The following is a 16540-nucleotide window of genomic DNA, read 5'->3' as shown; positions in this document are numbered from 1 at the left end:
CCGACATGACATAATTATATATTTAATTCGTTTATTTGGAGTCGATACGAACACCTCCTTATCGTTTTGCTTGCAGACTTCGATAGGCTTGTCTTGAGGCATTGATCTTGGTCTTGGAGGGTTGGTAGACTTGTACATATTTACATAAACTCATGAAGAGTTTCTATACACATCACATGACTCTTTGACTTATAAATTGTTGACACCTAATCCGAAACGGATGGGTGAACTGGACAGTCATCAGGAAGATGAACTGATCCGTTGTATTTATGTATATATATATATGAGTTAGCTAATGAATAAGAAATCAGTTTTCTCTCCCGCTCATCCTGGAGTTACCCTGGCCTGACATGGTATCAGAGCACAGGTCCCAGTCCCTAAAATAGCTGTAACTCCTGCCTCTGTCCTGAGACTGAGCCCTCTATCCTGACACTGCGCCCTCTGCCCTGTTGAATGTGCGTTTCAGTTACACCTGAGACTGCGTGCTTCTGCGCTGCTGAATGTGCGTTCTTGATATTCAATACACCTGAGCGTTGATGCGTTTTTGATATTGAATATTGAGGGCATAGATGCCGTGTAGCACAAACCTGTGTAGTGATTCCTTCTATCCAAGCGCTGGCCTGGATTTTCCATTGGTAGCGGATTACAGTCGCACCCTTCAACAGTCCTCCATGCGCTCTCCCATACGCATATAAATTGTGCCTCCATTGATATCACAGTTAATACCTCACGCTTCTCTTCTAGCGCTTCCGGGTCGTTAATCGGTTCCCTAAGTCCTTTAGCTTGCTCTCGGATGGTATCAATTTTTCGCTCTATTCTCGATAAGGGTGCGAAGAGATTTATATGCCCATCCGAATACACCTTGAGTACGCTGCTCTCCCATATACACTCTGCTCGCAGCACCGGTCCCCTCATGGTCCCGTCGGATGTTTTCTGAGTCTACTGCAAAGCGTGAACCGTTGTAGCAAAGCACACACAACAATAATATCATTATTGTGTTGAAAAGCGCTGTGTAGCCTATGTTCAAACTTCTTTGCACTATCTCCAAAATTCGTTTTGTTTCTAAGGGCAACTTCTCTTCAGCAAATCGCATCTGCTCTCCTATAAAAATCGGATTCTGTCGTCTCTGCTGTCTGGAATCATTTGCATCATTTAACACATAAGTTAACCGCTTTTCTCTTCGAGGACGGGACGAATTTGAAGTATTCCCTGTACTGCCCACACGGTGCATTGCAGAAACACCTGAACCATGGCGAGTAATGGGAGATCTTGAAGCTGACTGCGTTTTTAATGGTGTAAGAATGACTGCGACTGCGTTTTATTTGTTTTGATCAGTTAATGGTGCGGCCTCCACGGAATTTCCTTGGCAAATTTTTAGCTTCAATGTCGGGATTTTGTTCAGTCTTTTAAAGACATTCAATTTTTCAGTAGATTCAGTTGCACAGTTTTTATAATGTTGTCTTAAAGCATAAAGTGATATTATTGCAACAGCAAATGGGAATGAAGTTCCAGATTTTTATTATTTGAAATGTTTGAAGTCAAAGTGATATTATTGCAGCAGTAAATGAAGTTCGATTTTTTTTCATAAGTCAGCATTATGATATTTAGGGACAAGAAAGAGGATTGCTTGAGATTTTATAAGGCAGAATGATGATATTTCTGGTTTGTGATTCATATCACGATATCATTTCACCGACAAATAACAACTGTACATTTTGGTTTTACCTCCACTAACCTAGAAGTCTTTTATCAACAGAAGTTTTTTTAGCAGAGATATTTTTTTACAAAATGCATTCAATCATTTCTATGGTAGGAATAGTTCTCACTGGCAAGGAGAACTATTCAGAATGGTCTCAGATGGTAAAACACACCCTCATCTACAATGAGCTGTGGAAAGGAGTGTGTGTCGGAGAAGAAGACAAAGACCCTGTGCAGCCTACATCAGATAAAGAACTTGTCATTTGGGAAAACAAGAACAACAAAGCCTATGCATTGATTGCAGCATCTGTAAATGAAGAAGTAAGTCGTCATATTTCATCATATTCCACTGCCTTTGAAGCTTTACAAAAGCTGAAAGAACTCTATGATTCACATTCTGCACTTGAAGTTGTTCAGCTCACGATTAAACTCTTCACTCTTGAACTGAAAAATAATGATCCTCTTGCTCTTGCATCTGAAATAAAGTCTATAATGCATGATATTAAATCCACTAAGGTTGAGCTGGATATCTCTCTTATTGCCTTTCTCAAAGCACTCTATCCTACCTACTCTAATTATCTTGAGTCTTTACAAGCAAATGGAAATCTTAAAGACATAACCTTTGAGTCTCTTGTGAAAAAGTTTGCTGAAAGAGAGAAAGCCTTTGGAAAGAAAACAGTCCCTGAATCTTCTAAAGAGACTGTTTGCCTTGCTCATAAAGAAAAGCATCCTGCTCAAGATTCTACAAGAGGAAGAGGTGGACGAAGAGGAAGAGGAAGATACTTCAGAGGCAGGGGGGCAGACATTCTCAAGCAGAAAAGGCAGATCTGCATTGCATTCGCTGCAAACGAAATGGATCACATGATGCTTCTACATGCAAGCTACCATGGGACAAAGTTGAGCAGAGAAGAAATCAGCAGAAAGGTAAAACTGATGACACAGACAAAGGTAAAGCACCTGAATCCGCTCACTATATTGAGGCACAATGTAACATTGGAGTAAATGAAGATTTGTTTAATGCTTCACTTGCTTCTTCGAAAAATGACTGGTTGCTTGATTCAGGAGCAACCTGTCATATGACTCATAGGAAAGAATTTTTTGAAGATTTCACTTACAATGTTGATGGAGCAGTATACTTTGCAGATCAGTCAAAAATCAAGCCATCAGGGCTTGGCACAATCAGGCTTAAACTGCCTGGTCTTCCAGACTTTCTTCTGGATCATGTTCTATATCTCCCACAGCTCAAGAGAAACTTGTTGTCCCTGGTCCACATCCGCCAGCAAGGTCACTCCATTCATATGTTTGATGGAAATCTTGAGGTAAGAAAGGCATCTGACCATTCACTTGTCATGAGAGGTATAGAAGAAGAAAGACTTCTTAAACTGCAAGGAACCTCTGCTCATGCACAACATTTTTCATATATTTCTCATCATGAAGACGGTACACTTCCATCAAGTTTATTATGGCATGCTAGATTTGGACATTTAAACTATGATAGTCTCCGCTTGTTGAAGAAAAATGGTGTTGCTGGTTTGCCTACAATTCCTAGAAAACATAAGCAATGTGATGCTTGCATTCTAGGAAAGCATAGCAAACAGTCTTTTCATGATTCACATTCAAGAGCACATAGGAAGCTTGAACTCATTCATTCAGATTTATGTGGTCCAATGCCTGTTTCTTCTGCAAATGGAAATAAATATATCATGACATTTATTGATGATTATACCAGAATGTGTTGGGTTTATTTATTGAAGAACAAATCTGATGCTTTTCAAACATTCAAGAATTTTCATAAATGGATTGAAAATGATGCACAATCTCATATTGGGTCTATTCGCACTGATAATGGAAAAGAATATACATCAAATGAATTTGAACACTATCTTCGCCAACATGGGATTAAACATCAAACAATTGTGCCTTATAATCCTCAACAGAATGGTGTAGCTGAAAGAATGAACAGAACAATTTTGAATACGGTACGATCCATGCTTTTCTTCAAAAATGTAAAGAGTAAGACAATGTTTTGGGTTGATGCTGTTCTATGTGCTGCATATATAAAGAATAGATGTCCATCTAGTGCTATAAGAAACAAGACTCCTTATGAATTGTGGTATGGACATGTTCCTTCGGTAAAACATCTCAGGATTTTTGGTTCCACCTGTTATGCTTTAATACCAAAGGTACATAGAAACAAACTTGGTGCTAGAAGTCGTAAGTGTATCTTCCTGGGGTATTCAAACACATCTAAAGCATACCGCCTCTATGATGAAGTAAATAAAAAGTTTGTTTTATCCAGAGATGTCATTTTTCTTGAATCATCCAAATCTGACAGTGTTGTTGAGCGGCAACTTGATCGCTTGGATAAATTCACAAAACCGAAATCATTTCAAGAGTTTGATAATCAGATTCCACATCTTGAAGGGGGGATTCCTATACTAGATCAACATGTGGAATCTTCTTCTGAAGAACAATCTCCCCTGCATGACACTCCAACAACGGATGATGCTTTAAGTGATGTAATTGATAGAATTGGGAGACTCAATCTTGATTCAGACCCAACTCAATCAACAGAGCAGCCTGGACCATCTCAGAAAGGTCCCCCAAAATGGCTGACAAAGACACTTGAAAGTGTTCATCCTGATGAAATTGGAAAAACAAAAACCAGAAAAACAAACCGACAAGATGGAGGTGATGTAGATAACTCTAATTCACCTGTTGATATGGATGTTACTTATGATTGTGAATTGAACTTGTCTACAGATTTTGAACCAACTTCCTTCAAAGAAGCTGCTTCTCATGATGAATGGAAAGAAGCGATGCAGGAGTATGATGCCCTCATAAAGAATGGCACTTGGAAGCTGGTTGATCCTCCATTTGGAACCAAACCAATTGGCTGCAAGTGGGTCTACAAGAACAAGTACAAAGCTGATGGCTCACTTGACAAGCACAAAGCTAGGCTTGTGGCAAAAGGCTTTGCACAGAAGGAAGGGGTCGATTATGAGGAAACTTTTGCCCCCACAGCAAAATGGGCCACCATCCGGACACTCTTTGCACTAGCTGCTCAGAACGGTTGGAAAGTCCATCAAATGGATGTAAAAACTGCATTCTTGAATGGAGATCTAAAAGAGAATGTTTTTATGTCCCAGACTGAAGGATTTGCTATGAAAGGACATGAACAAAAAGTATGCAAACTTGTGAAGTCCTTGTATGGCCTCAAACAAGCACCACGAGCCTGGTATGAAAAACTAACTGAGCATCTTCTGAAACTCAACTTCAATCATTTTGATCTTGATGATGCAACTTTATTTATCAAGAAAGTTGGCAAAACAGTTGTATATCTTGTGGTATATGTAGATGATCTTTTAATGACAGGGAACAATGAAAGCTATATTGCATCCATAAAGAAAGAATTAGGAAAAAATTTTGAAATGACTGATTTGGGTTATGTTCATTACTATCTTGGCATTGAAGTAACCCAACATCCAAAGTCCATATTTCTTTCTCAAAAGAAATACATTGGAGATTTGTTAAACAGATTTGGCATGACAGAGTGCAATCCCCTTTGTACTCCAATGGAACAAAACTTGAAGCTCACATCTATTGAAGGAAAGGAATTTGAGGATGCAACAAAGTATAGACAGCTTGTAGGAAGTCTCATCTACCTCACTACTACCAGACCAGACATTTCATTTGCTGTTGGAATCCTCTCCAGGTTTATGCAAAAGCCTTGTGAGGGACATTGGTCTGCTGCAAAAAGAGTTCTAAGGTACTTGAAGGGAACTCAAGACCTTGGAATCAAGTATACACAGGTGGACGACTTCAACTTGATTGGATACTCTGATTCAGACTTCGATGGAGACAAAGAAACTGGGGTATCTACTTCAAGATATGCTATGAGTCTTGGATCAGGAGCTGTCTCCTGGAGATCACGCAAACAATCAGTACCAGCAGATTCCACAACAGAAGCAGAATATGTGGCAGCAGCTGAAGCAACGAAAGAAATTGTGTGGCTCAGGAAAATTCTTGAAGATTTGCAGGTAAAACAAATACAATCAACTCCACTCATGATTGATAACACATCTGCAATAAAGTTGGCCAAGAACCCAAAGTTCCATGATCGTACTAAGCACATCAATACTAAATATCATCTGATCCGACATCATGTTGAGGCCAAAACAATCCATCTCCGTCATTGTTCCACAAATGAGCAAATTGCAGACATCTTCACCAAAGCGCTTGGAAGAGAAAAGCTTGAAAGATTCAGAACGATGCTTGGACTCACCAACATCCCTTCAGATTAAAGGGGGGAATGTTGACACCTAATCCGAAACGGATGGGTGAACTGGACAGTCATCAGGAAGATGAACTGATCCGTTGTATTTATGTATATATATATGAGTTAGCTAATGAATAAGAAATCAGTTTTCTCTCCCGCTCATCCTGGAGTTACCCTGGCCTGACATAAATAAATCCTAAAGACATCAAAAAGAAGTCTTTCCACCTAGTGACACTTCTTGCTCATGAAACCCATTTAGCAAGATTACAAAAATAATTTATTTCCTTTTATTACATCAAATACAAAGATCATGTCAATATGAAGACCAAACCTAGTTTCACTTTCTTCAACAAAGGCTAAGGCACATGAGTTCTAAAGAACCCAGAAACCGTTTGGTGAAATTCCACCCGAATTGCATTTTATTAAAATAATTAATATTTTTAATGGAGTTCCTAAGTCTAAACTTAGGGAAATTAAAATATTAATAGGTATTAATCAAAATATGGGTGAGAATGATCTAGAAGGCAGATCAAGTCATGTTTTAATCTTAGTCGTTGATTAGAGACTTAATCTCGGTTGTTGAAGACTCGACAAGAAAAGTATAAAATGGAGGCTTGGGGTTCATTTGGAAAAACAAAAAGAGATTAAGGAAATCGATTTTTTGAGGCGAGAAGTTCTCAAGAGGAAAATTGATTGGGGAGATCTTGCAGCTAAGAAGCAGAGAGAATCCAGGAGAAGGACTTTCCAAGAAATACAAAATAGAAAGACGGAGAGAGCTTGCAGAGAGGCAGCGCGGTAGCCGGGAGAGCTGGCGTTGGGCCAATCTAGGCCCACGCAATCCTGACGTAGAGCCAGAACGGCCATGGCAGAGCAGAAAAGTTGCCTTTCACGCAGAATCCAGAACTGTCGGAACAGTCAGAATTGTTGGGAACTACCAGAACTGTCAGGAACTACCGGAATAGCTAGGAGAGTTGACGCAAAGGGCAGAGAAGGTGACGCAGAGCCAACGCAAAAATAGTTAGGGTTAGCCAGTCTTGTGCCGGATCAGCTGAAATTCTACCAGGTGAAGTGAGGTAAAACTCACTCAGATTTTCCGCCAATATTTTCTCTGTAAAGGATTGTTAGATGAGCATCCTAGATTGTATTCAAATATTTACTGCCAATAATAAGAATCCTTAGATCTGTTGCACCGGTTTTCCCGCATTGGGTTTTTCCGGGGACGACTGTCCAAAAACAAGTGTGTCAATGTGGTAGTTCATATGTTGATGTTTCTCTTTCCGTTTAATTTTCAGTTCTAGTTCGTGAAGTCTGCAACTAAATTTATTTTTTTATTTACTAAAGTATTGGTAAATAACTTATCATAAATAAGTAGGAGAAATAAATCAATTATTGCAGCAAATTTTCACTCTCCAAGGGGTCATAATGGCACTTGTAGGGTGAGCGTTGAGATTCATGGGCCTCCAGCATTGCTAAACATACCATTGGCTTCTTCAGCACCACCATGTTGCTTGTTTGTGCCCCAGCAATACAGAGATGATGATGCACATGGACCATGTTGCCCAGTGGGCTACACATTGCACCCGACACTTGGCAACTGATCTAGCGCCAAGAGGAGGTTTTGTCTCATCCAGAGAGCCATGGGATGGCATGTGTCATCTTCTAGCCCTCATTGATGGAGCATCAACATGATCTTGAGCCATTTGGAGGTCCATGAGACCCATTTGGAGCCAAAATAGCCCATGTTGGGGTTTGGAGATGTTTTGCAGCAATTTGAGGGCATCCCCCTCTTATTCATCATGTTTGACGCCCTCACTTTCATCATAAGCACATTGAGGACTCATCTTGGCCTTTCAACGACCCTCCCTATTCCATTTTGCACTATTTCGGCCCTCTTGTAATGGCTTACCATTCACTTTAGTAGCTATTTGGTGGGCTTGTTACCAAAGACGTATTATTTTACACATTAAAATATTATTAGGGTCTTAATTAGGCTAAATCAAACTTGAGGAGCGTGATATAAATAAGAGAGGTCTCATTTTGTATTGGATCATCGCACTTGGGATTTTCAACTACCTCATTAGAGGATTTTCAGCCTGCAATTTTGTGGAGAGATTTGGATGAAGCTAATGCATTTTGATATTTGGAAAAGTTTGTTTTCTATCTTGGAACTTATTATTGGCATTCTTGTGGATGGACATACTCTTCATTGTCTTGTAAGTGCCTATTAATGCTATATTTCTGAAATAATGAATGTCTAATGCATGGAAATTTTATTCTTATGGTTATTATTGTGCCCTAATTCATGAAAATTTGTTTAAGGCCTTGATACTGTTAGAAAATTTTGCATGTGTTACTCATAAGATGATGAATGAATGAATGTTCCTAAAGGATAATTTGCATCCTTGAAACTCCATAACAATTGCAATTGAAGTATAAAAGTCTAATGTTGCAGTGTAGTTGCATCCATAAATAGTGAAGCTGCTTCTTTAGGCCTCCTTGATGAGCGAAGTTATCAAACCAAGATCATTTTTTACTCTATCCTCCCAATTGCTAGGCACTGGTCCTAAGTCCTTAGTGATCGCATTAACTCAACAAAAAATCTTTCTTTTCACTTATTTCTTGCCTCTTTTTTCATCCCTTTAAGGATAAGGAGGCCCATCTAGGGCTTGGTGTGAAATTTTATGGAGGAGGAATTTTTTAATTCTGTCCTAACAGGACTCTTCCTTAGTGTCTCCTCCAGACATCCACGAGTTTTGAACAAATGCCAACAGTGGAATTTCAATATAAATGATGCCCTAGCTATCACACCAAGTGGGAACCCTAGAAGCCATCCTTCAAATTGGGGATTCTCTAAAGGTTTGTTCTTTAGTACTTGTTGAAGTATATCATTCGCAACCTTTTATTTTATCTACCTTGAACTTGGATGAATTATATCATAAAATTTCTCAACCCTAGATCTCATGTAGTCTTTCTTTCAATGGGTTTTTCTTGGAAATTCTTCCTAGCTTCTCCCAAAGCTCATACTTTCAATGAACCTTTCCATTGAATGAGCCTCCTTGCCTCACTTCAAACCAAACTTGGACACATCTATCGCAAGTGTGGGATAGTGGGACTCCTCCCGTCAGTGAAAATCCAAGAAGAGAATGGGACTTAGGTTATGGTGACAGTGGGCCTTAGTCCCAAAGTGTTGTTGTGCCCTCTAGTTTTAGCCTACAAACTAGACCTGCTAGTTTGTGCAGCAACAAGGGACAAGCAATGAGTCCATCCCTTAGCATCATCACATCAACAGTGAGCTTTATCGGCCATGCAACAGCACAGTAGAGGGTCCAGATCATCCTCTAGCTCCTCTTCAAGGCATAATTCTATTTGGGTTTTATTCATTCAGCCTTGGATGTTAGTATAAGACTATAAGTAAATCTTGTGGACCATGATCCATTTCATAGATCCTATCACTTTACACATCTACCTCCCATTGACACTGCATGCACTTGGATCCAGGGGTCTTTACATGTTTTCACATATAGAATTCATGTTTCTACTTTACTTTTTGTTCTTTATATAGGAGACTTTTAGTACTGCTTTGTATTGACATCAACAGTCCCATTGACCTACTTTTGTGGTCATTTGTTGGACATTACTATAATTATCTTATCTTATCTTATCAACTTAACTTTTTTTTCATTTTTATAAAAAATAAAAATACAAAAAACTTTTCTACCTGATGCTTAAATTTTATCTGAAAAAAGCTACCAAATCCTTGGAATTTTGGCTTAAATACCTATTCTTTTACCCAAGGAAATTACTACCCTGTATTTTCGTAAAATAAATCATATTTCATGAGGGTATTGTTGAAGTGTTTTGCAGATCCATTGTTATGATAATTATTTTTCAGATCCAGCAAAACCCTCACTCAAAGATTTGATAAAGTTTATATTACCAGAATTTCCAGCTTGCTGTAAATTGAGTATTTTTGCTGAAATATTCTCCTAGTACGATATGAAAAAAATCGCAGTGATTTTCCTTGTAATAGATATCATCGTAGTGATTTTCCTAGTAGGATGTGAAAAAATTGACTCCAACCATGCGACAAATCTGGCTACCTATAAATTATTTGAGGATTGATCAACAATAGATGATAAACCCTATTGAAGTCTATTGGAATTTTGAGCATCAAGCAAATAACAATCAAATACATGGTTATAACAAATGGTGAAATAGAAAGTTCAGGACACTCCAAGTTAAGAACATAAATGAGTTATTCACCATGTAAATAGAAAGGTCATACTTGACTTCTGACAATGAGTAGAAATGACAATCATGGTTTATTAGAAAATCAAAGTATCTACAAGCATATCGTTTCATATAAGTAACAATGGCCATGAGAAAACACATATCACAATCAAATAAATGTTACACAAATCATATTTTCAAATTATTCGAGAAGCACAAACTAAATCACTCAATAAAGGATTTAGGTAAAAGTAGAACATTATATCAATGACAAGGAAGCCAAATTGTGTCATGAAATCAATTCAAAAACGTAAACTTTTACCTTCTCCAATATTGACAACTTGAGGAAATGAAGGTTGAATGATATCCTTCAATATTCTTCTCCTTTCTTTCAAGGGAAGATGGATAATGCTGCCATGTTTCTCTTCATAAAGTATATCAAATATTACATCTATTTCATCTAAGGAAACCAAATTATAAGTATTTCCCTGGAGACGTTAAAAAGGAGAAATATTGAACCACCAAATGTACACGATATGGTAATTTATGTAATCAATAGTGAATACCTTGACAAAATAGAGAGCCATTAAATCTGATATTGTAAAACTTACAAAACTCTCTTCGATTTAAAAATTCAAAGTTTCTACAAAATAATCTGCTGCTTTTGCATTCACATCTATTACTTGATGCAAGAACACTAGTCTCATGAGGATACAGCAAACCTGAAATTACAAGAAGTTCAATCATTTGGTCAAGGCCACATACACATTAATTGCAAAAGGAAAAGCAAAAAAAACACAAGTACTGACACCATTCCATCATACAAAGTCCAAATGCATTAACAAAGATATAATTTAACGAAATAAGTGTTCAAACTAGTAATTAATTTGACCTGTATTGATTTTTTGAGGGTTAACCATGCACTGGTTGCTGTACCACTTTACCATACCAATTGATGTAGGAAAACATTCAAGTCAATCAAATATAGTAAACTGTAATTCGATATTTGCAATGACTAGGGCAATAAAAATCCAAATGGTGTCCTTTGAAGTGACTCAAATAGTGGAATGAGAGAGGATTGCCCCCAAAGCATCATTTCCCCATACACATGCTAAATTACTAATTTGTCTTAACTCTACATCATACAGCATGTAGAGGCCCAGGGTCTTTGGATCTTGCTGAAATTTCTGCATCAAAAGTTTTAATACAAAAATATAAATTTCACCTCCACCTTAGAGGTTTCCCAAATCTTAACCCTGTGAAATTTCAGCCTTAGGGTTGTTATGGAATACAAACAAAACAGTGTCAGCAAGGAACAAAATTTCACTACTTAACAATCACAATCATCAAGGCGATGTTAGCTTTTGGGGTTACTCTGAAAGTGCTTACATGGTGCATGCTCAATCAATGTTAGCTTTGGGGATGCTGCATGAGATTTGGGGTACATGGTGCATAATCAACTCCCGGATGGTCAGAGATGGATTTGTTCATGGGAGATGGTCCATAATGGATTTGTACAGTAGAGAACTCTTGTTTAGTTCTTTCTTGTCCTCATGTGTGTGCTTTCTTAACATTCTTCCCTAGGGCATTGTAGTTCTCTTGCTTGTTTGGTGGACACCCTTACATGTGGCCACGTGGATGGATCCACTAGCTTGGAGAATAGCGCACCTAAGTTGGATTCCTAGATGGAGGCATGTAGTTGGCTCAAGGAAACCTCGAGCACAACAATCTTCTTGCAAGGGCAACTAGCCCCCTGGAGTAAATGGCTTGGGAGAAGCGACCAAGCCTCTGTGAGATTGCCATGGCCAGGCGTGGACACATCATGTATAGCTACATCATCCTAGGGCCCTTATTGTGTAAAACATCACCTTGAAGCATGACATGTGTAGCCTTGGAGTAGAGAGCTTCACGTGTAATGGCCTACAAGTGTTCGTTGTAGGTTGCTCATAAAGGTGTGGGCACACATTGTATTGTTGGCCTCACTTACATCCCATAAGATATAGAGGAAGGCAATAGTCTCTTAATCTTCATCATCATTATACACTTCTCTTTGTACTTGTCTCCTTGGAGTGATTCGCTAGGGTTCATGATGAAACCCTATAGGAAAGTATGGAAGGGAAAGATGACATCTTTATTTGGAGCTTGTTCTTGTGACTAGGGTTTACACTTATGAACAAGACGTTAGAGATGATGATTAGATCATATCATTCACAAATCATATATTTCACTCTTGTGTGGAGATGTGATCTTGAGACTAAACATTGCTTTTCCTTCTCTCTTTTAATTTTCAATTGTACTTGATCTCTCTACCTTGTAGCCCTTAGTGTTTCTTGATCTTCTTGGAACATCTTGGAGTATCTTGAAGTCTAGGGTTAAGGGTTATCCCTCGGTGGTTTGACATTAGGTTTTTGTGAAACCCGTAGGGTATATTTAGCAATGTTGCACAACTCGTACTCGTATAAGACTCGTCACGTTATTGACTCGTCGACTCGTATAAGACTCGGGAACGACCTGTATAAGACTTGTATAAGACTCATCAAAATACAAAAAAACGTTAAAATATGGTAAATTTTAAGCACAAAAAATAAACTAATTACAATTCCAATCCTTGTAAGTTATAAAAACCATAATATATGCAATAATTCATAACATCATCTCATATCTATAAAAGTACAACATAACATATTCGATTTTTGTAAGCAAAACATTTAGATACTGAATAAGAAAATGACTCATGATTCCATAATTAAAATCAAAAATGTCAGCAAGTTTAAAATTCAAATACATATGTCATAAATGATAAATGATTGTCTCATAAAAATCTTGAGTCTCATCACTCATGGACAACTACGCCTACAATAAGCCCTCGTGGAGCTAGTGCTAATATCGAAAGGTTGAAGCAACTGTGAGGCGGGTGTATTTGGAGTCTCCATTTGAAATGGCAAACTAGAGAGATCCTCAATCTCTTCATCAAGCCAACTCAAATCAGGGTACTCATCCTCCACAACCCAATCAGACTCTAAATCAATAATATCCAATAAAATTGGATTTGTATCCTTTGGTTTCACTTGTTTTGTGAGCATTCAAAGGTGGTAATAGATGAAAACCAACTTCTCCAACCTCTCATGCTCCAATTTGTTTCTCTTTTTGTTGTGGATGTGCTCAAACACTGACCAATTGCACTCACAAGAAGAATCACTGCAGGGTTGACTCAGAGCTCTGATGGCAAATTCTTGTAATTGTGGTGCCTCGATGCCACAATCTATCCACCAATGCGCTATAAAAAAATAACAACAAATATTATCAGTTTGCAATGCCAAACATATAAAAGAGAACTAGCAAAATTACAAGCTAAGTTCTAACAATTTGCACTTACAAGGCATTTTCTTGTCCTTGAGATATTGGCTTGAGCTGAATCCAAACATGCCAGATGCTTCCTTGTACATATCTCATTGTATGTTGATTTTGTCTTGAATATCTTGATCCGGGAACATCTTCTCAATGCATATCATAACACCTCTCATCACCTCAGGATCTCTTTGAATGCTAGACCCCTCATTATAGAATAAGCTCGGATTGAGATATGCTCCTACTGCATGCAATGGTGAATGTAATTGCTTGTCCCACCTAGAATCAATAATTTGCCATATAGGGAGATATTTAGATTCATTTCCCTTATAGTAAATCTTGATGGCCTCTTTGGCCCTATCCATGCCCTCATGAATACATCCCATTGCAGGTTTCTCTCCATCCATCAATCTCAAGACTTTTACAAGGGGCTCAGTGAAGCTAACAATCTCAGTGATTTTGTCCCACAAACTATCACCAAAGACAGATGCTTTCACAGACAATGCTTTTGGTTGTGTGCTATCTTTCCAAAATACCCATTGTTGGCTACAAAACATTCTTCTCAAAGCTTGGTACTCATACAAAAGGCATTGGAAGGAAAGAAAGTTTGAAGCAAATTGTGTGACAGCTAGGCAACTAAGCACACCTTGTGTGAATTCCCTCATAAGGTTCAACACCCAAGCATGATTATAGATAATGTCACATGGTTCGGGTTCAAATTCGAATTCGATTACAATTAAGTTCAATTTGAGTTCGAACTTTTTGATGAGGTTCGTATGAGGTTTGCCATTAGTTTCGTTCATGTATATAATTTTAAAAATATATATATAATAGTTAAAATTACATAAATCTTTTATATATAATTAATATATATTTGGATTTTAAAATGTTTCAAAAGCATTTTAAAATGTTTTAAAAATAAGTTTAAGTGGTTTAACAACAATTGAAAATGCTTTAAAACCGTTTTAAAATGTTTTAAAAACAATTTGAAAATAACTCTAACATTAGGCAGTGCCGGAGAGGATGGACGGAGGGCGCAGGGGTCGATCCTAAAACCCTAGGCCTCAGGCCTAGGTGACGCAGACAGGCTACCCTACGACGACAAGCAAGTACGGAGAGGACGGATGGCAGACCCTCCGTGGTTCCGCGTTTACGAGGTTCCCTAGCAGCTGTCAAACGGGCGGTCTTTCCTTTTGGTATCCCTCGGTTAGGCTATTAAGGGTTTGTGCGCTGGCGGTTTTGTTCGATAGCTCTTCCTTGAGGGTTTACCTCTGTAATATCGTTCCGAGAAGGGTCTGCAGTTTGCGTTTTTACCATAAAAAAAACCAGTGATTAACCCCTGTCGGTGCTTGGAGCGTTTTTTCAGGTAACGGGTTTCTGTGAGGTGTCAGTTTTTACCACAGTTTAGTAACCATGGTTTTCCACAATGAGGCGGTGGACTTAGACCCAGCCCCAGAAGACATTCTCTCGGTCTGGGGTAAGGAGGTTACTGATCAAAACTTGGATAAGTTCTTCGGACAGGGTGGAAACACTGTATCAGCCATTTTCCCAGCAGGAGGTCCATGGAGCAGTAAACCGCCAAAATCTTCGTTGGAGCAGAGCCTGGTTTCGACTGGTGCGCTTGGCAAATCCGGTGGTTGCACAGGAGTTTCAGGAGTACGAGAGAAGGAAAGCCCACTGATAGAGAAAGGGCTCCCAGATGGTAAGGTCCTTTCCCCTTCGAAGATTTTTAGCCCGTCGGGCGGTTTAGAAGATATTATAAATTTCAACTCCAGACAGGGTTTATGGAGATCAATAGGTAGTCTCCAAGGCTCGGATAGAGAAGATAGGGAGAGAAGCGGCCCCTTGGCTGTTAGTAGACCCCTCTCCTCAAAGGATTTGTTTACAGGCGAGCCGATAAAAAAGGGGGCTTTTTCCGAGCTTGGCAAGGTTTCTATTCAGGGGAAAGATGACCCAATCCCTGTCACTGGGAGGTCGGAAGAGAAGGGAAGCCAGTCTTCTGGCAAGGAAGGAACCCCAGCAGGAGTATCGAGTCTTTTACCTCCAGAAAAGGACGGTATCCCCTCTGCGAGTAATGGGTATGGAACACTAAGGGTTCCAGATGCTCTAGGCATAGACAGAGAGGAGGATTTGGAACGAGAGAGGGTTGGGGATAAGCGAAAGAAGGCGAAATCCCTAAAACCGAGAAGGATAGCAGGAAACTTGTTATTGGGAATGGATGTTCAAGTAGAAGACGCGTTGGATGTGGCAGAGAGCACACTTGTGGGTCGTGTAAGGGGGCGTCCTGTCTCTGGTAAATTTCTACAGCAATGGGCGGAGAGTCAATGGAAGGAGACTCCGGCAAAGTCCTTCAAAACTGCCACTATGGTTAAAGGGTGGTTCATGATCAGATTTGACAGCAAAGAAGCCATGGAATGGGTTGAAGGAAGAAATTGGGCCTTTGGGAAACGTCCAGTCTTTTTCAAAAGATGGTCTCCTCTCTTCGACGCGTCCAAGGAAAAGGTGGAGGAATTTCCCGTCTGGGTGAGGGCACCTGGTCTACCACCGTTCCTTTGGGTGGATTCAGTCTTCTCTTCAATCGGGAATCTTCTGGGTACGTTCTTGGAAGCGGACAAATCCTTTCTAGACACTCACGAAAGGGCAGTGGCGAGGATTTTAGTGCGTCTGAATCCAAGCGAAGGGCTAGTGGACTCGATAAATCTGCAATACAGAGAGTATGTTTTTGAACAGTTGTTGGATTATGAACTGTTACCATTTAGGTGTCACAGATGCCATGAGCACGGCCATCTGGCAAGGGATTGCCCTTTGGGGAGGCGCAAAAGGAGGGTTCATAAACCTGTCGAGCAGTGGGAGCGGAGCATGAGGGAAGAATCAAATTTGGCGGCGAAGGACATCTCAGAGGCCAAGCCCATGGAAGGGGTTCAATCCCAGGAGGATGAAGCTTTGCCTCAGACTGAAGGGGACCCGATCAAAGCAGCCGAAGAT

General features: G+C 39.4%; 1 protein-coding gene across 2 annotated transcripts in view; it reads right to left on the bottom strand.

Annotated features, from left to right (window-relative positions):
* LOC149162618 (DNA ligase 4-like) overlaps nt 1-10717 on the bottom strand; it is a 387402-nt gene extending 376685 nt beyond the window's left edge. The window contains exon 1 of one of the 2 annotated variants that reach the window (XM_089437333.1): nt 10530-10717. The gene's annotated coding sequence lies outside the window, so the exon portion shown is untranslated. The remainder of the gene's footprint in view (nt 1-10529) is intronic. The other variant, XM_089437332.1, reaches the window with a different exon arrangement.
* Nucleotides 10718-16540: the final 5823 nt, after the last annotated feature.

Source organism: Pinus tabuliformis, chromosome 5_2 (assembly GCF_031772625.1).
Source record: "Pinus tabuliformis cultivar Carrire ecotype Pingquan chromosome 5_2, CPIR1, whole genome shotgun sequence".
Classification (NCBI taxonomy): domain Eukaryota; kingdom Viridiplantae; phylum Streptophyta; class Pinopsida; order Pinales; family Pinaceae; genus Pinus; species Pinus tabuliformis.
This window is presented reverse-complemented; position numbering and strand designations above follow the sequence as displayed.